At 45.1% G+C, this 27,713-nt stretch overlaps 1 long non-coding RNA gene across 1 annotated transcript; it reads left to right on the top strand.

The window, feature by feature from the left end:
- Window positions 1–270: 270 nt before the first annotated feature.
- On the top strand, window positions 271–27,667 carry LOC111770693 (uncharacterized). Its single transcript, XR_002804088.2, has 4 exons — window positions 271–1,173; window positions 2,495–2,615; window positions 5,602–5,924; window positions 21,084–27,667. It is a non-coding gene; the product is annotated as an uncharacterized lncRNA (long non-coding RNA).
- The last annotated feature ends 46 nt before the right edge of the window (window positions 27,668–27,713 follow it).

Here is a 27,713-nt window from a genome sequence, read left to right as displayed (position 1 = left end):
ACTAGGAGGCTAATTGAAAATATTTTGGAGTTTGCCTGCTAGATCTGTCAAATCAAGTAAAAAATCATTCTTATCTACCCTAACCAGCAGTTATGCAAATCTGCCAATGGCATTAATTAAAGGACTTCCTTACTTCTCAGAGCATTTATCATAAATGAGGAACAGGAACTTTCAGGGGCCTATTTCCTTCTCTCCAGCAGCCATAGCCCCATCTGGATTAATGCTACATGGGCAGAGTCTTACCCTGCAAGGCGGGGGATTTGACTCCTTGTGAGCAGACATTTGAGTTCTGTATTTGTGGGGCACTGTGTGTTTACCAGGTGTCAGGTCAGATGGGCTAGGCTGTCCTCCACGTGAACCTTCAGATTTCTCACATCATTCCTTGAGCTTTCAACCTTGACCCTTTGTGGTGGGCAGAGTGGATGCGCACGGAGCAATTTTACATCCATTATCCTTTTTGACTTTCAGAACAGCTCTGTGATGTTGGTCTTTATCCCTGCGCTGCAGATGAGAAAGTTTGGACTGCCTTGCTGTAAAACAGAGTTGACCAAAATTTTTGTAAATATTTTTTACAGTAAATATTTTAGGCTTTGTGGGCTGTAAGGTCTCTGTCACAACTCTCCACTCTGCCATTGTAGCAAGAAAGCAGATATAGACACTGAATAAACAAATAGACATGACTGTGTTCCCATAAAACTTTCTTTACAAAAACGGGTGGTGGGCCATAGTTTTCTGACCGCTGCTGTAAAGCACTGAGATTGTTGGGGGAAAAAGATATGTTTGATAAATAGAAAACTTTAATGAGGGGATTCGTTATAAGCTCAATAAATATTACTGAGCATTCACTCTGTGTCCGGCACTGAAAGGAAAACAGATAAATCCAAGAGCTCATAGTATGTTGGGGGAAATATCTACATGAATTCACATCACTGTCGTGTAAGGCCCAGAGTGCTCAGGGCCATTAGAGGAGGCAAATGGGACTCAGAATCCAGAACATCTGGAACATGAAGGAGCTATCCGGAGGAGGTTACGTGTTAGCTGGACTTTGAAGAACAACTACGATGGAACACGAAGCCTTGACCGTGGGGCCGGGGAAGACGTACTTGTTGGAAGGTCAGCATGATCCATCGTGTTTCCCCTCCTCATCCTGCTCCTCCAATCAATAGAGACCAGGTATGTTCGCAGTTAGTGCCCAGGCGAGAGCCCTTGTAGGACAGATGTGGTGGTGCAGCGCCACTGAGGGCCCGGGCTCAGGATGGTGCTCAAGGCCTGTGGAAAGAGCAAGCCCAAATTAGGGCATGTGAGGGCCCGTTGGAGTCAGACAGGTAGTTATGGGCAGCAGAGAAAGAGAAGTTGGGGTGAAGGGCATCCCACGGCACTGAGTCACGGGGAGAGGCTGCAGCTGCGTAGAACATTAGATTGTAAGTCATAATGTTGTGGCTGCACCCCCTGACTCTGGGTCTGGGCCAGGAGGAGTTCCCCACACTGGTTACAATAGGGATGACGTCACTTTGGGCTAGTGCCTGTGATGTTTTGAGATCACGAGGCACGTTCACAACTATTATCTGTTCATCTTCACAACGAATCCTGTGAGGTTAGTCCCATCATCCCCATCTTACAGGTGGAAAGACTGACCCTCAGCATAACGCACTGCTGTGCCAAGAATTTGAAGCTAGATCTGTGGGACCTTGAAGCCAGCGCTTTTCTCACTGTTGTGTACTGCCCCGTAGCACATGTGGCAGTTGTTAGAGATGGAGAGTAAGAGAATAAGAAGATATAGGTCACAATCCTAATCAGGAAAAGCCACTATGGTGGACTTAGGGCTCAGAAGAGAGCTTTCAGAGGGGATCAGATTCCACCTGATGAAACTCTGGGTTCCCATGAAACATGTTCTTGTTCTTGCTGAGTTGACCGAGGGACTAAGTCATTCAACTCCAGGACATCTCCTTAAACTCTCAGAGCATGTCCCCACACATGTGACTGCCAGCTGGCGGGCTTGGGAATGCTTCTGGGCTCTGCCCCTTTGGCTTCTAGCTTTTGCTCTTGGCCTGGTCTCTCTGCTTCTGGCTCTTTCCAGCCAGCACCTTTGGATTATTTCTTTGAACGGTTTCTCAGGGTTCAACTCTCAGAGCATACCCAGCCAGGCCTGAGTGTTTATCCAGAGGACCTCACGCCCAGACCTCACATTCGTGACGAGCCCCAATGTCTGCTTTTAAATCTCATCTCCAGTCGGGGTTGTGCACAGTCTCAGCCAGGCCCTGCCAAGCCTGGGAGAAGACTCATCCTGCAGCTGAAAATTGTGTCTCCTTATGAGACGAGAGCCCTGATAGTATAATAAATAAGTTGATAATTTCTATGATTGTCTTTGAAGAGTAAACAAATATACATTGCATTGTGCGTGTGGTTTAAAAGCGAAAAATTTTAAAAAGCAAATATTTCAGAGCTACTACAGTTTATTTGGCCCTGTTTTTGCGTTTCTTTCTTTTTCTGTAAGGTACTGACAGCCTCAAATGTGGAAATGTCCGGGATTTCTCCTGAGCCCTGAAGAGCCCTGGTGTCCCAACACCCCAGGAATTGGACAGAGAATTCTACAGTTGCCTTCGGTCTAGATCGTGGTGAGCCGAACAGCTCTCTGGTCAGTCTCCCGAGTTAGAACCCTCCTCAGTCAGTGCTTCTGCCCACACTGCCGCTGCCTTCATCTGGTCTTCTCCATCTTTCTCTTGGACTGTTATTTAAACATTCTGGAACGTGCTCCTTCTGTTACCAGTTTCTTCCCATGCACTCCATTTTCCATACTGCTCTTAGAGTGAGCTCTATAAAAAGCAGGTCTAATCATGCCCTCCTTGGCTAAAAAACTTTGGTACCTTGGGTTTACTCCCAGCTTAGTTGGGGTGAGGGTCTTTGTGGCTCTCATCGCCCATGGTGACTTCTCTTACATTGGAATGCCCATGGAGGACAGCCCTGCCGTCCCAGAGAATAGAGGCAACTAAGGCCAATCCCTTCCCAGTGTTCCCCTCCCCACCCTGCCCTGCCAGCCTTCACCAGATCCATCAGCGGGACAATGGTGTCATTATATGAAGTTCTTTCCTAGATCTAGGAACGGATGCACCGTATCAAAATACAAAATCCGGATGCTTACCTGTTGTTCTTTTCGGCCGCGCAAGGAAGGGCCTTGGGTCCTCCTAAAGCTGTCAGCCCTGCTGCCGGTGGGTTCCTCTCTCTGAGCCCCCTTTCCTCACACAGTTGCCTCCTCAGTTCCTCAGTGTGGTGTCCTCACTGCCCATCTTTGCCCAAGATCTCTCTGCTTTTACAAACTTCAGTGTCACTCAGGTTTCAGCGGGCCCCAAAGTGACAGGTGCGGGTGGCTCTTGTCCCCTGGGTGATTATGAGTCCACAGTTCCAGTTCAGATTCCCTCCATGGAGGGTGGTGGCTGATTTCTTTACGTGGTCACCTCACAGGCAGATGCGCCTCACCCAGGCTGCAGGGAGCTTTTCGATTTGTCTTTAAAATGAGTCGACCCCATTTTGAGTCCTATAGGGGAAAGGATTTTCCCTCCCATTAGCATATTTTGGCCTTGCCCCTTTTAGAAACCCAGGTGTCCTCACAATTGTGTCTGGCTTTCCTCGTGAAGAAGCCAGGCTAGCTGTAAGGGGCTGCTTTCTCCGCTGCCCAGGATGAAGAGTGTGGCTGAGAGCCACATCTGCTCGAAAGGGGAATGGAGGGTTCAGGGGTGCACCCAGCAAAACATCGTGAACGCCTGCCAGGATGAGCTGCTGGCCATCTGTATTAGTTTCCTGGGGCTGCTGTGACAAATGACCACAAACTTCGTGGCTTGAAAGAACAGAAATATGTTCTGTCACAGTCTTGGAGGCCAGAAGTCTGAAATCAAGGTCGGCAGGGCCCTGCTCCCTCTGAAGGCTCTCGAGGAGAATCCTTCCTTGCCCCTTCTAGCTTCCGGTGGCTCCAGGTGTTCCTCGGCTGTGTAGGCATCCGCTCCAGTCTCTGCCTCCGTCTGCACGTGGCTTTCTCCTTTGTGTCTTTCCCTTCTCTCCCGTCTCGAATCTCCGTCTGCCTTTCTCTCACAAGGATGCCTGCCACAGTAATCCAGGATGAACTCATCTCAAGATCCCTGACTTAATTACATCAGCAAAGACCCCTTTTCCAAACAAGGTACAGTCACAGGTTCTAGGTGTTAGAACATGGACATGTCATTTGGGAGGCCACCACTCACCCGCTGACCATCCCAATTCTTTTCACAGTTGTGCCTCTGCGTAGTTCTCTTCCCTCTGCCTTTGGTATCCTTCACCATCTTCCCACGTGTCCACCATCCTCACGTTTTCCTTGTTCTGCAAACTCTTTTTATCCTTAAATACGAGCTCAAACATCCCCTTGTGCGTAAAGCCTTCCCTGACTCCAAGAGGCACTGTCACACGTTCCTTCCCCTGCGACCCGCACCACAGGGCTCACCTGCCTGAAAGCACTTGCCAGCCTGCGTCTGGGAAACGAAGCTGGACAGGCGAATACTGAGCCAGGCAGGGGAGAGCCGTCCCACCGAAGTCGCTCCTCTCAAGGTGATCAGTGACTTCCATTTTGCCGAATCCACCGGTCGCTTCTTTTTTTTTTTACTAAACTGCCTAGCAACATTTGATACTATTAATTGCTCCCTCCTTCTCGATCACTTTCTTCTCCTGGCTCATTATGTGGCACTGTCCTTGTTCTCTTCCCACGTCACTGCCCACGCTTTCACTGTCGTTAGCTGGTCTCTCCTCTACTGCTAAGCCTCTGGACATCAGGTGCCCGAGGGCTCTGCTCTTTCCCCCAGGAGTTCCATGGCTTCAAGCAGCAGGCATGTATTCCCATGACACTTAAGTTTATATGTTTAGCCCACTTTCTGTTTACCTCTGGATTTGTGTATCCAGCTACTGACCTGGTGTTTTCACTTAAATGTCTAGTAGGCACTTTACCTGTAACATATTCAAAGCAGAACACTTGTTTTTTTCCCCAGCTTTGTTCCCTTCATTGCCCTCACTCCAGTGGCACCTCCATCCACTCAGTTGCTCAAGCCCAAAACCCGGCATCACCCTTGATTATGTTTTCCTATTTCCGCACGTCAAATCCGGCAGAAAGGACTGCGAGCTCTACCTCCTAAACAGGTCTTGAGCCTACAGATTTATTTCCTTTTCTCCCCCTACCATCCCAGCTTCTGCCTCACTCCTCTTGCCTCAGCTCCCCTCACTTTCCCTCTACCTGCTATCTTCCTGCCTCCTGGAATGTAGAAACTACTCAAAGGCAACAGCACAGGCAAAGAAGCCCACCTGTCGGAATCAGGGAAGAAGGCTTCCAGCTCACTGCTAGGCTCTAACTCACCACACGTCCTGCAAGACCTCCTTCCTTTGTCTGGAATGATCGCTTAGATCTTGGCACAGCCAATTTCCTTCTTGTCTCTAAGGCCTTGGTTCCAATGTGACTCGTCATCTAAAGTATCCCCCTACCCAAGTCACTTTCTATCCTAAGACCCATTTTCCTATCTTTCTGTTAATCAGTTATCTGAAATAATCCTGTTTGTTTATGTGATTAATAATATTGTCTCCTCTCTCTAGACAGACGCAGATACTCACCTGCTTTGATCACTGACTGTGCCCAGAAAAGCGCCTGGCTCCTAATGCAACTGAATATGTATTTGTGGAATAAATGAGTGTATATTTTAGAAAAATCACTCTGGTAACAATTTGGAAAATAGACTTGAAGGGAAGAAATCCGTGCTTTTAGAAAGTTCTCTCTGGCTAGATGGTGCAGTGTGGATTGGACACAGAAACCCCACAGTCTCTTGGAACACCAAACCCTGCAGGCTGTTCGATGAGGTGAATTCCACATGATTATAGCCTAGAAGTGGCTTGGAAGCTTTCTTCACTGAGTCCGACAGGTGAGTTTCTTTTTTGGTGCTGTTGCCTTTAAGTTGAGAAGTTAAAATGTGGCCAAAATAGATTTCTGTATTTGGGTTGCTGACACCCCAAGTGTGTGAAAGTGGAATTAGATACTTTTCTTGTGGCAGCTGCTGACCCAAAAATCATGGACAATTGCTACAGGGACAGTCATTCTCTGAGAGTGTCATCTGGCAGCAAAGAAGCAGGGGACTGAGCCTGCCGTGGGGCACACTCCGCTCCTCGAGTCAGAGGTCCTTTTGGCTGGCCTAGTGGTGGACAATGTGGGGACAATTCTTTTCTTTCCACCTCTTCATTGTTGTACAAAAGAACACACAGATCTTCCCAGAAAAGGGGTTAGCCAGGCTCCGTAACTCTAGGATTCTTCTTTCTCTCTTTGTCCCAGAGCCTGAGTTCTCTTGCATTCTTTTCAAAGCACAGTGCAAATAGAAAGGATGCTTAGAAAAGTGGATAAAGAGAAAACAGAATAGAAATCTCCCAAACCTGCCAAATTCTTCCCCTGAATCCCATGGTATACAGAATTTATATTGAGTAAAAATATATCTTTTTCAGGACAAATAAAAACCATCCTGCAGGCAATTATCCTCTCTCCTCCTTCTTCTTTTTTTGGGGGTAGATTTTATGGAGTGATTTGAATTCTTAGGACCTCTCTTTCATTGTGCAGACTGAGAAATTGTTACCCTCACAATCAGGAGAGCTGAGTGATCTGAGTGGGCAAACCAGACTCAAGGAGCTGCCACAGTCCACATGGAAGCTGAGCTTCACCAGTCTGCGTGGACAGTCTCCTTTCTAAAAGGCATATGATGTTCTATGTGGCAGCATGACATGGTAGAAAAGCGTGGAATTAGAAGGCAGGAAATCTGGACTCCTTGGGTGACCTTGGGCAAGTTATTTAGATTTTCTGAGTCTGGGCCTACCTATTATGAAATGGGAGTCATAATACATCCCTCCCCTATGTACAATGCTATTTTAAAAAAATAAATGTATATGTGAGCAGGCCTAGGAAACTGGGAAGACCCCTGTGCATCGTAGTCATTATTTTCTAGTTTGTCAAATCAAAATCTTAATCTAGAATGGATAAATCTATTCACAGCGAATGTTCATTCATTAGACAGACTGATTGATGATGAGTTGGGATTCTGGATTCAGACCAGGAGACAGAAATAAACTTACTCTTGATATTTTAGAGCCTCTCCAATTTAATATGGTTTACTTGGCACATTCAGCATAGAACTTGAGTATAAGGGCTAAAATTCCGGCTATTGAGATTTAGTGAGAAAAGATGGTTTTATCCATTCAACATTTACTCAATAAATATTTCTCGGTGTAGGTAAAGTGTTTAAAACAGTGCTTGGCATCTGTCAAGTGCTCAAAAAATTCCCACTGGTATTGTCGTCGTTGCTATTTGCTGGGTCCTGGGCTGGCCTTTGGGTTTGAAAATATGCAAAGCCATAGTTTCTGCCCTTTGGAGCTCTGAGTCTAGCGGGGGAGATATTTGTGAGTTGACAGTTACAAGAATGAAGCAATTGGGGAACAGTCAGAGACTGACTTGAGTCAGTCTGTCTGTATTTGAAATGCTGCTCCATTATTTATTAGCCGAGTGAACTTGGGCAAGTGACTTAAGCTTTCAGACTTTATTTTCCTCATCTGTAAAATGGGAGCATAATAGCACTGATTTTAAGGGATTGCTGAATGAGTAAATTAGATAATTATTCATTCATTTGTTTATTAAATACTTATTGAGTATTGTGACTGGCAGCATAAGGGCCGCCCAGAGGCATCCATAGCCTAATCCCCAGAACATTTGAATATGTTAGGTTACAAGGCAAAGGGAATTAAGGTTGCAGATGCAATTAAGTTTGCTAATCAGCTGACCTTAAAATAGGAAGATTATCCCAGAGTAATGGGATGGGCCCACTGTGATCGCAAGGGTTCTTAGTAGTAGAAGGGTGCGAGTCACAGCTTTGAAGATAGTCTGCTGCTGACGTTGAAGATGGAGAAACGAGGTCATTTGCAAGATGCCTCTAAAAACTGGAAAAAATGGGCAAATGTATTTTCCCCTACAGCCTCCAGAAGGAATATAGCTGATTTTAGCCTTGATTTTAGCCCAGTGAGATCCATTTCAAACTTCTGACCTCCAGAGCTGCAGGATAATAAATTTGTGTTGTTTAAGCCACTAAGTCTGTGGTAATTTATCACAGCCACAACAGGAAATGGATACAAATGTATACCCTGTGCCGCCGGCCTCTGTTCTGGGTGCTGGGGCTGAGCAGTTGGACACACATGCAGACATACATTCTCTGTTCTTTTGGAGCTTACATGCTAGAACAATAAATAAATGGACAAATAAATATGTGTCAGAGGCTGGTATGTGCTATGAAGAAAAATGAAAGCAGGGTGAGGGAGCTGGAGAATAAAGGTGGGATTATTTTGCAGGGGAGTGATCAGAGGGCCCTTGGAATGAGATGGTATTCGAACAGAAACCTGGATTAAATGAAGATGACCCATGTGGACATCTAAGGGGAAGACCAGCCTTGGGTGAGGCAGCTCCTTTTCGAAGCCCTTTCCCAAAGATGGGTGCAACTATGAGCCTCCAGCAGCCAGAAGTCCCAGCAGCTGGGGGAACGAATGCCTCAGACCTGAAGGGATCTGGTTAATGCGTCAATCATCCACTCCAGGGGGCTGTGACAATAGTCCGGCCAACAGGTGATGATAATTTGTACAGGGCTGGTTGCAGGGGAGAAGGTGAGAAATAATCATTTTAAAGTAGGGCTAACAGGATCTGCGAATGGATTTGCCAGAATGAAAAGAGAGATGTCAAGGCTGACTCCAAGCAAGCGGAATGAGGTTGCCACTTACTGAAATGGGGAAGACTGGACAAGGGGCCAATTTGGGGGAGAGCAATCAAGAGTTTAGCTTTAGATAGACTAAATCTGAGATGCTTTAACTTCTCCAAGCAAGGAGATGTTGAGTTCAGAGGAGCGATCAGGCTGGAGCTGTAACTTTGGGAGAAAGCTGTGGAACTGACCTCAGTCCATTTAGGGAGTGGATCTGGGCGAGGAAGAGGTCCAAGACTGAGTTCTGGGACAGTCCATCGGTGAAGGATTGGAAAGATGAGAGAACGCTCCCACAAAAGCATGGAGCCTGGCATGTGGTAAGTGCCTCGTATAGGGTAGCTACTGCTGTGGTCTGAATTGTGTCTCCCCCCAAATTCCTATGTTGAAGCCCTAACAACCAACGTGACTGCATTTGGAGATGGGGCTTCTGGGAGGTAATTGAGGTTAAATGAAGTCAAGGGTAGGGCCCTGATCTGATAGTATTTGTGGCCTTATAAGAAGAGGAAGAGATCTCTCTCTCTCCATCATGTAAGGACACAGTGAGAAGGCAGCCATCAGCAAGCCAGGAAAAGGGTTCTCACCAGGAACTGTGGGAAAATACATTTCTGTTGGTTAAGCCAGCCAGGCTGCGGTATCATGTTATGGCAGCCTGAGCTGACTAAGACACGAGCCATGGAAGTTTGGCAAAAGGCGGAGGTGAGTAAGCAGAATAAGAGCCTCCTAAAGATGTCTACATCCGAATTCCCAGAACCTTTGATTGTGTTGTTTGTATACTGAGTGAAGATTAAGGTAGCAGATGGAGTCAGATGGCTAAACTGCTTGGCTTAAGATAAGAAGACTGGCCATAATCATGCGGGTGGTGCTAACGAAGTCACCACGTTCCTCCGAGTGTGGAAGAGGAAGACAGAATAGCTGGAATCAGAGTGAGATTTGAAGATGGTGGAATGGCCACGAGCCAAGGAAGAATCGTGGTCACTAGAAACTGCAATAGGAGAGGAATGAATTCTTTCCTGGAACCTACAGAAGGAATCCAGCCCCACAGACATCTCGATTTTGACACATTGAGATTCCTTTCAGGCTTCTAACATCCTGAACCCTAGGATCACAATTTTGTTTCTTCTAAACCCTTAGCGTGGTAATTTGTTACAGCAGCGATAGGAACGCGGTACAGACATTTATCTAAGAAAATTTTTTTGGAGGAAACTGAGAAAAAAAGGCAGAAGTGACTTAAGCTAGAAAGCACTCGGAGAGCTGGGGGGACACACTCTGTCCCCAGCTTTCTCATTGACCCACGTTCATCCAGGTCTCTCTTTGGGCCTCAGTTTCCTCTTCTGTAAACTGAGGGCTCCTTTCGTTTCTAACACTCTACACACTAGGATTTAGAAATATAATTGTTAAAAATATGTATCACTGCATTCATGTGAATCAAAAAATATTTTTTAATTTTATTTTTTATTGTGGTGAAGTATACATACCCTAAAATTTACCACTTTAAACACCATCCATCTCCAGACTCATTCATCTTCCCAGCCGAAACCCATTAAACAATAATTTAATCCTCGCAGCCCCTGGCAACCACCATCCTACTGTCTGTGTCTATGAATCTGACCACTCCAGGTAACTCATAAGTGGAACCATACAGTATTTGTCCTTTTGTGGCTGGCTTCTTTCACTTCGCATAATGTCTTCGAGGTTCATCCACGTTGTAGCCCGTGTCAGGATTTCATTCCTTTTTAAGGCTGAATAATTTAGTCATGTGGATTTGGAATCACAAGACCTGTGTCCCAGTTCCAACTCTTCTACATGTGAGCTCATATGACCTCTAGTGTGCCCTCTGCTTCTCATTTCCTCATCCTTAAATAGTGAAAATAGTACCTACCTTATAGACACATTGGGCGGAGAATTTGATGTAATGGATGTGAAACCTCTTTGGAAAGCCTGTGATGCCATGGCTAATTTTAGCTGTGAGAGGCCAATAGGTTGGCTGCCGGGGGTTGATTCTTTTCTCTTGGCCACTCTAATGACATCTTTCCAAGCAATTCCTTGGCCCAGCTGCAGAGCTGATCCAATTCACTTATCATGGCAGTCAAATAAATGGACTCGGTTGTTTTCCTGTCAGCTTCTTGATGTGTCGGATCAGCGCAGCTGAAGATAAGGAGCCTGTGTCTCTGACCCAGACACTTTGGACCCAGGAGGCTCCATTGTATGCCAGGGAAAGTACAACCCTGAGGGCTGGAGAAAACCCTGCTCCCCTTGGCTTTTCAGTACGTTCTAAAGCAACATCAGGCTCCCTGTTTCTAGGCCTGACTCGGTAAGGTCATTCTACCCTGGAGGGGGTGGAAGGATGGATTAGTGGGAAGTGATGTGAGGCAGCGTGGCTTGGGAGTCTGGAGACCTGAGGGCCAGACCGAATCTCCTTATGGACTTGCTGTGTGACCTTGAGCAAGGCGCTTCCCCTCTCTGGGTTGTTTGATTACCCTCCTCTGTGTGCTAAGGGGTGGGACTTGACCTCCAAGGCAGTTTCTGGCTCTGGCCTTCTGTGAATTATGAATTATTTATGAGTTACCATCCCACATTCTGTAAATGACTCTGGATCTTTCCTTCATCCCGCTCTTCATATGCTTTACTTGTCCCCAAGAGCTAGCTGCTCGCTTCAAGTTCAGACTTCACCCGATCCTTTCGCCCAGCACTGGACCTACCTGTCCGCTCCTCCCTCTTCACTTTGATTCCTTTCTGGTCCAATGTTCCGCCATCTAGAGGAGCTGGCTCTGGAGACAGCTGCTTTCCTAAGGCACGTTCAAAGATGCGGGCAGATCGGGGCTTCAGCTCTCACTTCACTGGCCTTTTAGGAGAGGAGCAACGATGCAACCTTAGAAGAACGGCCCTCTCCCAATAGGGTCTAGACTCAGAGGGGAGATCGGCTCAAAAAGTGGATGGGGGCCCAGATTATGTAGGTTTCCAAAGAGAAGCTAAGAGGTTGGATTCTCTCCAATGGCCGCAGGGAGCCGCTGAGGGATTCTGAGCTGTCTCTTCAAGAGATCAGGCAGGCAGCTTTTGGAAGACTGGATTCAAGTGGGGAGAAAGCAGAGGCAGGCAGGAGAGTGAATCTAGGGTCCAGGTGAGAGAGATCAAGAAGAGTGGCAGTAGAGATGGACAGGAAGAGACTGGTCTGAGAGGTTCTAGAAGAATCAGCTGGACTTGGGCCCCAGGGCATCATGGATGGGACAGAGGGAGGAGCTGAGAAGGACACTGACATTTCTAGCTTGAAAGGTTGAGGCACAGTTTTGTCTGCCATTCTCCTCCAGCTCACTCTGTGGCAGCCATGCCCAGATCTGCTCCTGCCTCATGGCTTTGGCATTGTGCGTGTCTGCGCCCAATTTCAGCTCAGATGTCACCTCTTTCAGGAGGCTTCTTTGAGCACCCAGTCTAACGTGGTCTCTCCGTCCTGCTCATCTCCACCTCAGGGCTTTATTCACCTCATTCTTTCTCTCTGGCCAAAATGAGCTCATTCCTCTATTTGCTTACTTCCGCTAGAATTGAAGTTCCACGCGGGTAGGGGTCTTATCTGTCTCATTCGTGAGAGTGTCCCTGGCACCTAGAACAGGGCTTGGCTCATAGCAGGTGCTTAGTAATTATAAATTTAATGAACTGGAAGGAAGGAAGGAGAAAGACTGAAGTCGGAAGTGGCAGATTATTTCCACCGATGGCTGCAGCAAGATCTCCCATCCTTCGTGCCTTTTGCCACGAGTCTCCTCTCAGCAGGCGGAGTCGGCTTCCTCTCTCTCGAACCTGTGCTGGCCCTGTGACTTGCTTTGACCTGCAGAATGCAGCTGAAGTGACACCCCATGGCTTCCGAGTCTAGGCTTTAAGAAGCTTTGTGGCTTCCGTTTCACACTCTTGCAATCCTTCTTCTCAGAAGAGTGTCTTGAGACCCTCACGCCACGAGAAAGCCCGAGGCCCTGTGGGGGGAAGCAGCATACTCCAGTTCCCAGCCCCGTTGGAGCCAAGCCCCCAGCAGATCCACCAGCTGAACACAGCCGCACGAGTGATCCCAGGCGACAGGAGCCACCCAGCCAAGCCACAGAGTTGTGAGAAACAACAAATTGTTGTTTTAAACCACTAAGTTTCTTTCTCCACTTTAGGCTTTGAGTTTAAGGAACTGGTGGGCATCCAGATGGAGATAGACAGCAGGAATTGAATATAATTTAATTAAATACAAGGAATCGAATATATTCACATAAATATACACACATATACATATATGTATATATGTATATGTATTTACGTATGTATGTGTGCATATATACACGTATATGTATGTATGCACGTATTCTGACACAAATGGGTTTGATGACCTGTGAATTATATGTCTTTATATGATTAAGGAAAATATATAATTATATGATTAAGGAAAAAAGTTCTCTCATTCCTTGATTGGATTGTAAAGAAAATTTTGACAACGGTGTGTTTTCTTAGTCTTACTCTGAAAATTTTTCAAATGTGTGAATGGGGGCAGTTATAGTTGGATAAAGGAAGGGTTCCCCATCCAGCACAGTCTGAGAAGCATTCAGGACCCTCCTTGCCCGAAGTTTCTGCCCCACTGGGTTCTGCCCCCTGACGCCACACTTCTGCCCTTACTGTTACTCCTTCGGCTGAGAGTTAGCCGACGCAGAAGCGTCAATCCAGGCCACCCGAGGAGCGACAAACACGCATCTTGTGCTTTTCACCGTACAAAGCAATGGTCCATCATCGTCTCATTTATTCCTCACAGCAGCTCTGTGGCTTAGGTTTTCATTGTTTTGAAAATGGGGAACCAGGATCAAACTGAAAGTTATGCAATGTGTAGGAGCAGAGCGAGGACGAAGCCGGCAGACTCTGAACTCCTGGGTCAGCCTGCTTTCAGCACCCACACTCATTCCAGTACAACAGTCTATGAACTTCTTAGAAACTCTTTCCCTAACAAAGAGAACAACCTTGGTCTTGAAAGCCATTCATTGTCTCTCACAAGAGACACAGAGATATCATCTTTGGGCAAGGTCTTCACCTATCTTGTAATTTTTTTTTTTTTTAAGATTGTGTTCTTTTCCTTTTTCTCCCCAAAGCCCCCTGGTACATAGTTGTATATTCTTTGTTGTGAGTCCTTCTAGTTGTGGCATGTGGGACGCCGCCTCAGCGTGGTTTGATGAGCAGCGCCATGTCCGCGCCCAGGATTCGAACCAACGAAACACCGGGCCGCCTGCAGCGGAGCGCGCGAACTTAACCACTCGGCCACGGGGCCAGCCCCTATCTTGTAATTTAAGAAAAACTTTCATGCTAATTTCCTCCCCCTCTTAGTGTTAGCCCTGGCTCCTGGGGAAGGAAAGGAAGTGCTTTCACACTTTATAGACAACCTTGGCTTCGATCACATCATTTGCTCCATTTTTTTCTCCTATGAAATATGAAAAAACAGATGTAAAGTCTTCTCTGTTTCTCTTTAGAGGAAGAAGATAATAGTTGTTTTGCACATTTTAATTTAGCATATTTAAAAAGATTGAGTTGATTTTTTTAAATTGCAAGATTTATCTTGGATAAAAAATTAATGTGGGATGAGCTAAGAATACTTCTTTTGAGTATTGGGAGACAAGGGCAAGGCTCTGGAGATCTGTTTGCAAACCTGCAGCAGCACCCGTGGTCTCCCGACACCAGGCAGACGCTGCCTGAGACCCTGGCCCATTCTGGCCTCACAAGCACATGGGCCACAGCTAGAACATTTGGGGGAGGGGGGTGGGCTGTAGGGGGGCATCTTCTAACCAGGCCTCTCAGCAATTGTCTATTACAGAATGAAAAGCCACACCTGACCCTCCTTTACTCCCATTGGTCTCCCACTCATTTCTTGATTAATCTAAGCTTCTTCACACTATTGGCTTCCCCACCCCTCCCACTGTTCCCCTTGGTGCCTGCTTCATGGTGACCACTCCCCATTCACTTTCCTCATTTGCTGAGATCTGGATTGCCCAGCGTGGACTTCCCCAGTGGGTGCTACTCATCCTTCCACTTTCTAAGCACCGTGGAGCTGGGAAAGAGATTTATATTCTCCTGGATCTTCTCTCATGTTTACAGACATTACTCTTTCACCCTAGCTAAAATTACAATTTATTTGGAGTTTCATTCTATTTGGCTATATAACCCGTTATCTCTTTTGTCTCACTGCCATCTACCAGGCTCCCAGTTGTTCATTTATTAAAGACTTTGGCACCAGATTCATGATCTTTCTCTCCATCTCAACTCTTGACATCATCATCCTAGGAGATTTCAATGACAAGAATTTAATCATCTGACCTCCTGGTCTCATAATTCTGGAACTCCTTATTTCTGAAGACCATCACTTTGCCTCAATTTCAGTCACATACTCAAGGGCCATCTCCTGGAAGAGCTTCCCCTTGAAGTCTTCAACTCCTCTCTAGTGGCTTCCTCTAGGCTTGTGGTCCCTCCATTTTCTCTCCATCAGTTGGCCTACTCCTGGCCTTTATTTCTTCTTTTCTCTCTTTGGAGACCATGATTGGTCACTTTTTCCTTCTCAGCAACTCTCTGAACATTTACCACTCTCCCCGAGTTCCATATACAACTCCCACCACCTTACATTCCTAGAAGAAGATCATGTCTCTTACTTCCCTGAGAAAATTGATCCCTGTGGTATGACGTCTCTCAACTTTCAGCAGCTTACCATCCATTGTCTCCTATTTCCTCAGCCTCAGAGGACATGTATCCTTGATTCTCCTTTCTCCTCCTGACCTTGTTCTATGAGTCATCGCCTTTCTTTCCGTCTATGAAATTCTTCCTCAGGATATAAAAATGGTCAAGTTTTTCCCATCCTAAAAAAGCAAGACAAAATGTAACTGCCTTTACCCCACGTTCACCTCTAACTAGGCAGTAGCTTATCCAGACACCGCAAAGGAGTTGCCTATAGTCACTGCCTCCAGTATTTGATATTAACTATTCTTTTCCTTCTTGAAACTCTGGATTTTCTTGCATCCGAGATACTCATCCTTCTGATTTTCATAGTAGCTGGAAATTCTATCCCTGGTCTTTGTAAGCTTCTCTCCCTCTTATATATTGGAAGTCACAGGAGTTGCCCACTATTTCACACTCTCCCTAAGTGAGCTCTTCCACCGCCACGATGTCTAGTAACACCTATAAGTCATTAACCCCAAATTATCTCTCTTTCAGCCATACTTCCCCTGAGTTAGGAATTCAACTACCTTCTAGACAGCTCTAGCTGACCCCTCAAACATAATATGTCCCCAAACCAGCTCATCTTTCTCCAAGAACAGCTCCTGATGAATTCTGCAATGCAATCATCCTTGCTTAGGCACCAGGCTGAATCTTGGAAGTCATCCTCAACTTCCCTTTCTCCTTTGCAAGCCACATCATATCAACGGTCAAGTCCTGCCAAGTTAAGTCAAGCTTCGCCTCTCTCTTTCTCCTGGATTGCTGCCGTGCCTTCATGCAGAGCTCCCTGCTTCCATTCCTATTCACTTCTGGTCTATCCTCATACCATACTCAGCACAATCTAATGAAATATAATTCTGACCAGGCCAAGCCCATGCTTAAAGCATTAGAATAATTCTCTGGTATCTCTAGGAACATCTCAGGCCTCTTCCCAGAAAAGAGCTTCCATGATCTAACATCTACAGATATCTTCAGCCTCATCGATTAGCCCTCCCTGCCTGATCCTTTCTTCTTCAGTAACACTTAACTGCACAGAGTCCACAGCTGACACCACCCAACCCTGCAGGCCTCGGTGCCTTTGCTCACATTCTTCCTTTGCCTGGAATTCCTCACCATTTTCTACCTATCATTTGCCTGGCTGAATCCCGCTCATTCTTTAAGACTCAGCTCTCCAGTCCTCCCCGAGTCCCTTGTCTGATGTATGAACCTTTCTTCAGAGCTTCCATAACACCCTGTGGTTACCTCCATCAAATCGCTTTATGCTGTCTTCTCTGTCCTTCCACTACATTGTAAGCTTCCTGAGGTCTCATTCAACATTCTGTCCCTCTTGCCCAGACCAGTGCCAGCTATCTAGAAGGTGCTTAGAAAAGCTTTAGATTTGGAATTAAGAACCAGGGTTCAAGTCCTTTCTCTTCCAGGCGTTATCCCTGTGACATAACAAAGTCAACTGCCCCATCTGAGCCATGCTTCCTCATCTATAATGATTCTATTTACCTTTCAAGGAAAGATTGAAGATCAAACGAAGTAACCTAAATAATCTTTGTAAGCTGCAAAGGAATATGAAAATGTTTTATTACATAGGATATGCAGAAAGACGTAGAGGAAAAGAGATCTATCACAACATTATGGATCCTGTACAAATTTAGTGAGACTTCATATTCATTCAAAAATCTACATAAGCATTTTTATACCAGTGTAGTAGTCTGCAAGTTCAGTGAGAGAATTATCTCTGTTTTAAAAACCTAGTCAATGTGCCCAGAGGCAGTAGAATTGGACTTGTGAAAATAATCAGCTGATATTACTTAATAGCTGTGACAAGAGCACTAATTTAGCTTCTGCATTAGCAGCACATGAATCTCCAGAGAAATTTAAAGAATTTAAAACATTGCATCTTCTTTCCTCTGTTCCTTCAGACTACCCCTTCTCCCCAGCTCTTCCAACTGGCACATTTTACACACTTCTCAATTATGTGTAAAAATCAGGCCATGGAGCATAGTGGTTAAGTTTGGTGTGCTCCACTGTGGTGGCCCGGGTCACAGGTTCGGATCCTGGGCATGGACCTATACCACTCGTCAGTCATGTTGTGGTGGCAACCCACAAATAAATGGAGGAAGATTGGCACAGATGTTAGCACAGGGCAAATCTTCCTCACCAAAATAAAAACTCAGGCCATGGAGAAGGGACAATTCAGATTAGATTTCACAAGCCATCCTGATTTACCTTAAGTGAATACATGTCACTTATCCAATTCTTTTTCTATTGCTTGGCAAGAGAGGAGGAAAAACACTTCCACTCTGCAAGAGCAACTCGCAATTCAAATAAATGGGAATTAGAAATAAATGACCAAGTAATCACTGAATGTGATCTGCTCTAACAAGGCAAATCTGTATGCAAAATTAGAGCGGGAAGACTCCTAGTTCAGGGTTGTACAACAAAAATATTCAAGGAACTAGAAAAGCATAAGGCAGGAGGAACATAAACATTTCCCCTCGATGGGGAAGACGGGGGTGTGCCAGTGCTCCCAGAACAGGGGAAGTCACATGGAGGACAGGCAGAAGCCAGCACCTGGGATCTGGGGCAGTGACCTGGCTCTGCCACCTACTGATCAGATGACCTTTGGCGGGTTATTGTATCTGTTCAGACTTCAGTTTCATCATATGTCACGTGGGGTCAATCACAAGACATATCTCATAGAGAGGTGGGGCCGGGGGAGAACCTGGCCTATATCCAATGAATAGTAGAAATTGTTTATTTAAAGTTAAATTTGTTTAAAGAAAAGTGAAAATGCAGGAGAATAAGGAAAGATTGGAAAGATATGTTGGGGCCAGATTTTGCAGCTCTTGAATTCCAGGCTACAAAGTTTAGATTTTGTTTAGATAATGGGGAACGTACGAAGGTTTTGAGCAGGAGTGTGACACAAAGATGTGATTTTGGGAGATGGACCTGGAAGCAGTGTATGGAGAGAGCATGAAGGGAAATATCAGGGGGCAGAAGAACCAGTTAGGAAGTTGCCGTCTTCATCCAGTGAGACCTGACCCAGGGCAGCGGTCACGGGGCTGAAGAAGAAGGCTGCTATGGGATAGAACTGGCAAGCGGGAGTTGTCAGAGGGCTCCTGTGTGTCACGCCTTTGGACTGGGAGACAGTGGTGTTCTTTATTTCAGAAACAGGAAGCATAAGTAGGTAAGTGGGTTTGAGAGGGTCTATAATTTAGTGTTGGCTCCAGGTGTTTCAGGTGCTGGTAAGCTACCAAGGTAGAAAGAGCCAATAGTCATTCAGATCTAGCACCCTGCCTATGATCAATATTTTGATATAATTTGTTGGACTATAGGTTCCTATTTCAAAAGAATCTATGTCTGAGTTTTTAAAGATGCGATCAGTTGGGATGTAGGATTCACCAACAGAAACACCCTCCATAGCAAACCTGGCTGGCATGCATCTCTGCCATTAAGTGACTCCTTAGGAATTCCCAGTCCATGGCGTTCTGCTCAGGTTAATTACATTTGCTTGCTGCTGGAAAGATGTTTGAATCCAGGCAAGATCCCATGCAAACTCCCCTATTTTTTCTTCCTAGATAGTCTGTGTTTTACTCCCCACCCAAACTGGCTGAAAACATGAGCAAATTTGACCCTAGTACAACCATGTTGAACAGTCTGTTCCTTGACTCTGCTTATCAAAGAGCTCAGCCTGGCTGCAGAGGCTCAGCCTCCCCAGGGAAAGCCAAGCTGAGACCTCGTGTCGCATCCACCTTATCTGTGTTGTACTATTCTGTCCTTCTTTAAACTCTCCATCTGTTGTCCTGATACTGAGATGAGGCTTAATGGTCTGTAGTCCCCAAGTTCCCAGTGGTGCCTCTGAGAAAGATTGGGCCCGCATTAGCAACTTTCCAATTTTTGGCAACAGTGCCTTTTGTAACCCCACTTCTCTGTTGACCATTTCGCATTTCACATCCATCCAAACTCCAGACAAGGGAGTAAGAGCCCACTGCCCTTACTGGTCATATCCAGCTCCCAAGGATATATTTTTGTGAAAGTGGCTTTACTGTATTCATCAATTTATTTTACTATTATTATTTTTTACAGGGAAAGAGTTACCCCGAGCTAACATCTGTTGCCAGTCTTCGTCTTTTTTATCCCTCCCCAAAGCCCCAGTGCATGGATGTATATCCTTGTTGTAAGTCCTTCTGGTTCTCCTATGTGAGCTACCACCACAGCATGGCAACTGACAGACGGGTGGTGTGGCTCCAAGACCAGGAAACGAACCCGGGCCCCAAGTGAGAGTGCTGAGCTTTAACCACTGGGTCATCAGGGCTGGCTCCATCAATTTATTTTAAAATGTGTATTTGGATTTATTGTGTGCAAAGCTTTGAACTAGACAGCGCTGGAAGTCTCCTCAAGATGAAAGAGACATACAGTTTTCCAATGAGGCTAGGAGCCGGTGGGAAGATTGACATGTACACAAATGAGACAAGGGAGGTCGGGGGAGGGGCATGAGGAGGAGGACGGTAGAAAGCTAAGCATGAGTTAAAGCTGCAACTTACCAGCTACAGGACTTAGATTTTGTATTGAAGATGGGGTGCTTATAAATCCTTTCTCTGTGGAATTGCTGATGGTACAGCCCAACAAGGCTCTGGGAACAGGTGGAGGGCCCGTTTGAATGCCATCTCTGAGGCCTGTTAAGTAGAGAGTCCTTTTTGGCTGGAAGAGTGGCCCAGAGGTCTGGATGAAGGGGTTATTTTGTTTAAGTGAAAACTGAGCAACCACATAGAAAAGTAGCTGCAGTACCGTAATCTTTGATGACACACCGTCATCCCTCATTATCTGCCGTTTTGCTTCCCACGGTTTCAGTTACCCTTGTCAACAGCAGTCTGAAAATATTAAATGAAAAATTCCAGAAATAAGCAATTTATAAGTTTTAAATTGTTTGCTGTTCCAAGCAGAGTGATGGAATCTTGAGTGGTCCTGCTCCGTCCCACCTGGGACGCGAATCATCCCTTTGTCGAGCAGATAAAGGCTGTAGACACTACCTGCCCGTTAGTCACTTAGCAGCCGTCTCAGTTATCAGATCCACTGTCGTGGTATCTCAGTGCTTGTGTTCCAGTCACCCTTAGTTTACTTAATAATGGCCCCAAGGCGCAAGAGGAGTGATGCTGGAAATTCGGATACGCCAAAGAGAAGCCGTGAAGTGCTTCCTTTAAGTGGAAAGGTAAAAGTTCTCCACTAATAAGGCAAGAAAAAAAATCATATGCTGAGGTTGCTAAGATCTACAGTAACGTTTATGACAGTTGTTGCAATTATTCTATTTTATTATTAGTTATTGTTGTTAATCTCTTACTGTACCTAATTTATAAATTCAACTTTATCATAAGTATGTATACAGAGGGGAAAAACATAGCATATACAGGGTTCGGTTCTGTCGTGGTTTCAGGCGTCCACTAGGGGTCTTGGAATTTATCCCCCGGGTAACAGGGACTACCGTATAAAGAAGATCAAAATAGTGTGCTGCTTAAGTAATTATGTTTTTGGTTTAAATCTAGAACTCAAGTAAGGTTTCTGCTAATTCGTTAGTTAATTAATTGTTTTGTACTTTGTTTTCAGACTCAGGATCTCATGAATGCAGCCTCTACTGGAAGACGTTGCACAAACGCAATGTTCCTTGGGTGCTGAATGTATGTGAATTTATGGCGCATGTAGTTTGCATTTTCCTATTAAACGGGGAACATGTAAACAGGGCAGGTCTTCACTCAAAACATTATGAGACTTGCTCCAGTTTCTCCCTAACCAGAGGGTAATTTTCTGGAAGTCAGGGCCACCTTGTGTCTCCAGAGACCAGAGGAGAGCTGAACTGAAGAGTCTGAGACAGAGCTGCAGCAAAGCCTCAGGAGCTTCCTCAGTTCTGTGCTTTTATTAGAGAGCGGAACAGCGACCACCGTGTGGGCGGAGCAGGTCAGCTGGGACTACATCCAAAGGAACGGCTCTGCTGCTCAAGACGTTACCAGAATCCTAAGGTGCTGAGGGGAGGTTTCAGCGTGGCTAAAATTCGGAAATTGCTGAGTTCATGCAGAAGAATGAAGACTCAAGTCCACAGGTCCAGGGCTAGCAAGAGACGAAACCAGGGGTAGGGTCAATGGCTTCATAGCTGTGAGACCACTGATACGTGCTCTTCCTTTGAAGGACGTCTTCAGCCTCAGCTGCTTTTATCTTTTAGGTTTCTATGGCGCATCTCATTGTCCTGATCCTGAAAACGGGGATTTGGGCACTTAATGGGAGTTTCATGCAGTGAAAACATTTCTGAGTCCTCTAAGCAGAGGCACACCTTTGTTAATGTCCATGTCCTCAGTTAAGCCAGGGCCGGTTCCTCTAGTGGGACTGGAGGTTCAGTAATGGGGACAATATCCACAGCAACCCTGGAATACTGTATTCCACAGGTGGCAGTGGGGGTTATGGGAGAAATGTCTTCTTAGGAAGAGTTTTTCCTCTCCAGGACAGGGCCAGAAAATGAGGCCTCCAATTAATTAAGTTTAAGGATTCTAATTTAACATTTGGGGGACACTGGTTCTTAAACATGGAATGGGACAAAGCACCGCAACAGTACAAGAAGCCTGTGCTCATCATGGAGCGTTGACAGCATTAGATATTACTTTGGTCCAGGACCCAGGAAAACATAAATTCTGTCATGCTCAGTCTCTTCTTTTCCTTATTATGTATTTACAAAGATATATGTTTACACAGAACAAAGGCAAATTCACATTTTATTGTTAGCTGGGGTTGAGACCCAATCCAATGCAGAGAACGTTGGCTGCCGGGCTGGAGCACTTTCCTCCCCGTTTAGAACGCAAGAGCTTCAGTCAAGGGTCAATCCAACATGCTGGTTAACCCAAGGGCAAAGATAAGCAGAGAGAAAGAGACTCTTCCACGTGCCACGCTGGCCTAAACGCCTGGACTGTTGCTGTTAAATTGATCCGTTTTTTATTTTATGTTTCACACCTTTTGTGTCCTGAGTAAAAAATCTTTGCCTACTTTAAGGTCTCTAAGATTTTCTCTTATGTTTTCCTCCAGGAGTTTGGTAGTTTCGGTTTTATGTTTTGTCCTAGGATCTATTTCAGGTTAGTTTTTGGTATGAGGTGAGGTAAGGGTTGAGGTCCATCTTTTCCCATTTGATATCCAGTCTTTCCTGCAACATGTGTTGAGGACTGTCCTTTCCTCACTGGATTACCTTGGCACCTTTGTTGAAAATCTGTGTGTGAACTATCTAATCTGTTCCATTGATCCGTTTGTCTATCCTTACACCAATATCACACTGTCTGAATTACTATAGTTTTGAGTCTTGAAGTCAGGTAAGGTAAATCCTCTAGCTTTGTGCTTCTTTTTCAAAATTGTTTTGGATAATCTAGATCATTTGCAGTTCTATATACATTTTAGAATCAGTGTGTCAATTTCTCCAAAAAAATGACTGCTAAGGTTTTGATGGGGGGACACTGAATCTATAAATCAATCTGGAGAGAACTGATACCTTGCAATTCATGAACATACATTTCTCTCTCAATTTGTTTAGGTCTTCTCAATTTGTTACAGCAACATTTTGTAGTTTTCACTGTACAGGTTTTGCATATATGTGTTAAATGTATTTAAGGGTCTCTTTTCTTCAGTTACTGTAATTGGTATTGTTTGAGTTCTAGTTTTTCACTGATATCTATAAAAATACAATTGAATTTATATGTTTATTTTGTACCCTGTCACCTTGCTAAATTCACTTACTAATTCTAGAAGTTTTTTGTAGATTTCTTAGGATTTTCTGCATACATAATTATGTTTACTTCGCATCACTTTTAAAAGCAGTGATATTGCCTTCTTGAAAGAGTGGCCCAATTCCTGTCTTGGGAACTGACCAGTACAATGACTGTTTCTTGATCTTTGGGAAACTCATGGAAGGTACCCACCATGGATGAGGGCATGTTGGTTATGCAGTGAATCAGTAACCAGTGGTCACTGAAATCTGTTAAGATTTCCCTGATTGAGGAGAATATGAAAGTGCTTGATGAATGCCTCTTGGTACTCCTCCTTAAGAAAGAGGTTGATGGGGTAGAGAAGAAAGGCAAAGAGAAAAATCAAGGAGTAAAGCATCTGAAGGGACTGTGGGTTGGGCTAGTCATCCAATCAGGACTGACTTCCTGAAGCACGTGTCTGGGCCCTGGCAGTCTGCTAAGATAGTCTGCTCTTACTGAATCAGTTGTGTAGGCAAATGTTATCAGTATCTCCAGTGATTTTTCTGTGCTGAGTAGGACGCTGTAGCACTTATGGGTGCCGGGATGGCTTCTTTCTCCGCTTCCTTAGCTCATTATTTGGAAGAACAGTTTGGAATAAACAGGGCTATCTGGGAAGTGAGTGACTGCCTAAGACATGTGTCTGAGAATGGAATTTGGATTTGGAGATCAAGGTGTTAGAAACTGAAATTACGAGCTCTCAGTTTGAGATAAAGGTATCATAGCATTTTGAAAACAGCAAGGGCTTTGTCAGACAAACCAGGGTTCAAATCTCAGCTCTGACGGATGTTCTCCATTTCCCTCCAGACCCACTTTCCACCCTTCTTCATCTTGTTCTGAGTGCTGGGGGTTGACCTAAGATTTGCTCTCTTGCCTCCTGTTGGCTTTAGCCCATGGGAGGTACTGGCAGGTAATCAGAGCGTGGGAAGCGAGGCCAGGATAGTTATTTTCCCAGCTCCCTCTCTGCTGCGCCGCAGTTGGGCCACAGCTGTTCCTGACAGGTGGCCCTCTCCTACAGCTTTCTCTCCAGGTTCTAGGCCCTTCTTGCCCCTTCATGCCCAAGGATAGCAAAAACTTTCTGCTATTTCTGTCCATAGGTTACTTTATCATCCCTTGCAGGTTTTCTATAACTCTGCCCACACCTTAAAATAATCCTTTCATTAAACTTTCTTCAGTCATCTCTTTTGAGGATGTCATCTGGACTCTGTTAAGCCCATCCACTTGACAACTTTGGAACTTTGAGCAAGTTATTTAGGCTCCAGAGTCTCCATTTTTTAAATCTATAAAGTGGAGATGAAAATATCCTGTGCAAAAATAAGAGATCATATGTATAAACAGCACATACTAGCTACCTAGGAAGTGGTAACTGACGTCACCATTATTAGTAACAATCATCACATGAGGACTGGCAAGCTCAGGGTGTCCTCAGTGACTGTTCAGATAAAATTGTAGATACTATGGTTTCTGGATACTGCTCACCCAGAAGCATAAGACTGAAGGGAAGAGGTGCAGGAAATGAGAGGTGAAAACTGGGCAAGGGGTTGGAAAGATTTATTAGTACTGTGAAATGGAATACTTTTGATATTTTAATACAAGAAGGGATGTATAGCTTTAGGGGTCTCAAGACTTGGTGGGAGCAGCCTCATACCTAAATATGTCAATGGAGGTGTTCACCTTATTAGAAAGGAGCACGTTTTCAGAGGAAGAGGTATGGTAGTGACACATATCACAGGACAAATACTTGAATAGAGACATGTTGAGCCAGAAGTCTAATCTTGAGAAAAGCAGAAGTGTAAAAGGAAAGAAGTTATTATTGACGTAAGGGCCTCCTGAAGAACATGCAGCCAGATGGAAGAAATAGGTCCCTGACGCAGGTTGTAGGTCTGGTAAGAAGCAAGGCATTTAGCTCTTGTATCTTGATGGTCCCCATCTTGCGTTTATACCATCACTTGATGCCCACTGCTATTCTGGCTGACTGGTCCTTTCCTCCTCCATGACCCATCTCTTAGAGGAGCCCATAACCAATTTTGGCAGAAAGCTCTTTTCGTTCGCTCACTGCTCCCTTCTTTCCAGGCCACCCATGTCTGCCCAGATAGAGAGGTCAGAGTAAGTTCAAGTAAAAGTTCCCCATCTCGGTCCTTGGAACCTCTCTCTACAGACCCTCAGCCTTCATCACTGTCTGACTAATCATGCAAGGCTTCTCTTCTTTTGTAGTCAATTATCTCCAAGAGATCCTGCAAGTCCTCTTGCAATTTACTTTCCGAGCCCCTACCTCACCAGTTGCTCCGACATGCCACAAATATCTGTTTAAGTTCTTTCCCCTGGAGGCTTCTCAACTCCCATATAATTCAAAGGATAAAGCTAAAAACCAGAGGGTGTCAGACCTAAGCAATCTCCGATTCTGCCCAGCTTCTAATAAATCTTTCCTTGGCCCCGTAGTTTTTTTCTCCCAGCAGGTGGGTGAAGTGATGAGACCCTCTCCTGTAACTGTGATCAGAAAAGACAAACCTGAGAGAAAGCGCTTGTGTTAGCCAGGAGGAGAAACAAACCAGAGAAAACATTCAGCTAGCTTGAAATTCTGAAGTGGTAGATGTCTTACGATGGTTAGGAAGGTCCCTGTGTGGACATTTTGTCCACGAAATTGCATACAATCCTGATGAGGAAGCAGCAGAAGGGTCTCTAAATGGAAGGAATTCTCTGGCTTCACAGGGAACTCTATGTGAGCCCAGATCTTCAAAGGACATGACCAGAAAAACCAAAGAATGAATATCAAGGATGATGAAGCTTTGTGCAAATGACGTCAGAAAAGCAAAAAGATTTGTGCAAATGACTGTGACTTGGGGACAATGCCCAGGACATCATAAAAGACACAAAGTCTGTTTGGAGCAAGCTGAAGTGTAAAAAAGGCAAAAGCAAATGCCTTGGAGAAATGCTTTCAAAGCCGTTCAAAAACTCCTGGCCTTCGTCTGCTTTGCCAAGGAGAATGACCTTATGAATGGAAAGGGGAGAACAAACAACCATCGAAGGTCAAACTGCCGAAGAGGCTGTGAGTGGGCACAGAGTTCAAGCCTCCTGCCCAGGAACACCGTATGCTGGGGAACTGCGAGACCTCGCAAATGAGATTACTCGGCCACTTTGCTTATCTCGGAGGAGCTGTGAAAAATGGGGGATGTGTCAGAAGACTGGAATCGGCTAAGCGTAGTCATGATTTTCTAAAAGGGGAAAAGTGGGTTATGTGGAGGGATTGTCAACTTAAATGTTTATGGAGACCAGAAAATAAGTAAGAGTCAAGCAGGGTGGCTGGAGAGCCTACTGAGCTGGAAAGGGCCGGCTCTCTCTTAAAGACACAGGTGTTACTGAGCTCCAGCTGGTTGTCGCCATGCCCAGAATTGCTAGAGCTTCAACATCTTTAAGTTAAATTTTTTAAATTTTCAAATAGCGATAACTATTTAAACACAAAAAGATATTGTACAGGCTGAATTGAAGAGGTCTGTAGATGGATAGGGCCAACAGGCCACCAGTTTGTGACTTCTGCCCATAGATTTGCCATCTTGCAGCTAAGAAGCTAGGACAGTCTATTAAAAGATCCCCTGGTAAGCACTCTAAAGGAACTTACGGTCCTCAGAAGCTACACGAGTTTGCTAAGGACCAATATGACACACAGTCACCTCTCTTACTTCTTTGATTGGCAGAGGGCTGTGGTAGGCTTGGGTGGTCTGATTCCAGCAAGGCTCTGACGAGGACAGCCATGCTCTCCTTGGGGCCCAGATGGAGAAGTTCAAGTAGAATGTCAGTGGTGCTTCTAGGTAGATTCTTAGCTGACTTGAAAAACTGTGCTTGGGAATGATGGATTAATAAACCAATACCGACCAATAGACTGATGGATTAAGAAACCAATATTGACCAATAGGAATGTCTCTATTCTTTTGTCTCTGACCAATTAAACTTTTAGAGCCCAGAGATAAACTCAAGAGTGGGCTTGATGCCTGCAGGGTGCAGTGAGAATAACAACTCCCTGATCTTGGCTCTGTATTTTGTAGCAGACTGACCCGGTTTGTGTAACTAAAGTTTTATGAGTACATGGCCACACCCATTCTTTGACACATTGTCTCTGGCTGTTTTTGAGAGACGAGGACAGAGCTGAGTAACTGCGAGACTGTATGGCCTGCAAAGTCTAAAAGGCTTACTCTTCGTCCCTTCACTAAAAAAGTTTGAAGACTTTCTGATGTAGCCAAACATAACATTGGTAATCTGAGTGACCTTATTACACTGTTGGTTAATATTGACAGTTAATATTGTCAGAAATGGTCAATAAAAGCCTGAAGTCTATATCATATGAACTGCCGTCAAGCCACATCTTCTTGAATTGTAGATTGAAACAATCAATTTAGTGAATAAAAGAGCAAAGTTTTAAAGTTATTCTTGATAAAATGTAGCTTGCTGCTTTATAATTTTGTGTCCAGTG

The sequence above is a fragment of the Equus caballus genome, chromosome 25 (genome assembly GCF_041296265.1).
Source record: "Equus caballus isolate H_3958 breed thoroughbred chromosome 25, TB-T2T, whole genome shotgun sequence".
NCBI classification, from domain to species: domain Eukaryota; kingdom Metazoa; phylum Chordata; class Mammalia; order Perissodactyla; family Equidae; genus Equus; species Equus caballus.
The sequence above is the reverse complement of the archived record's forward strand: the minus strand, read 5'-3'. Positions and strand labels throughout refer to the sequence as shown.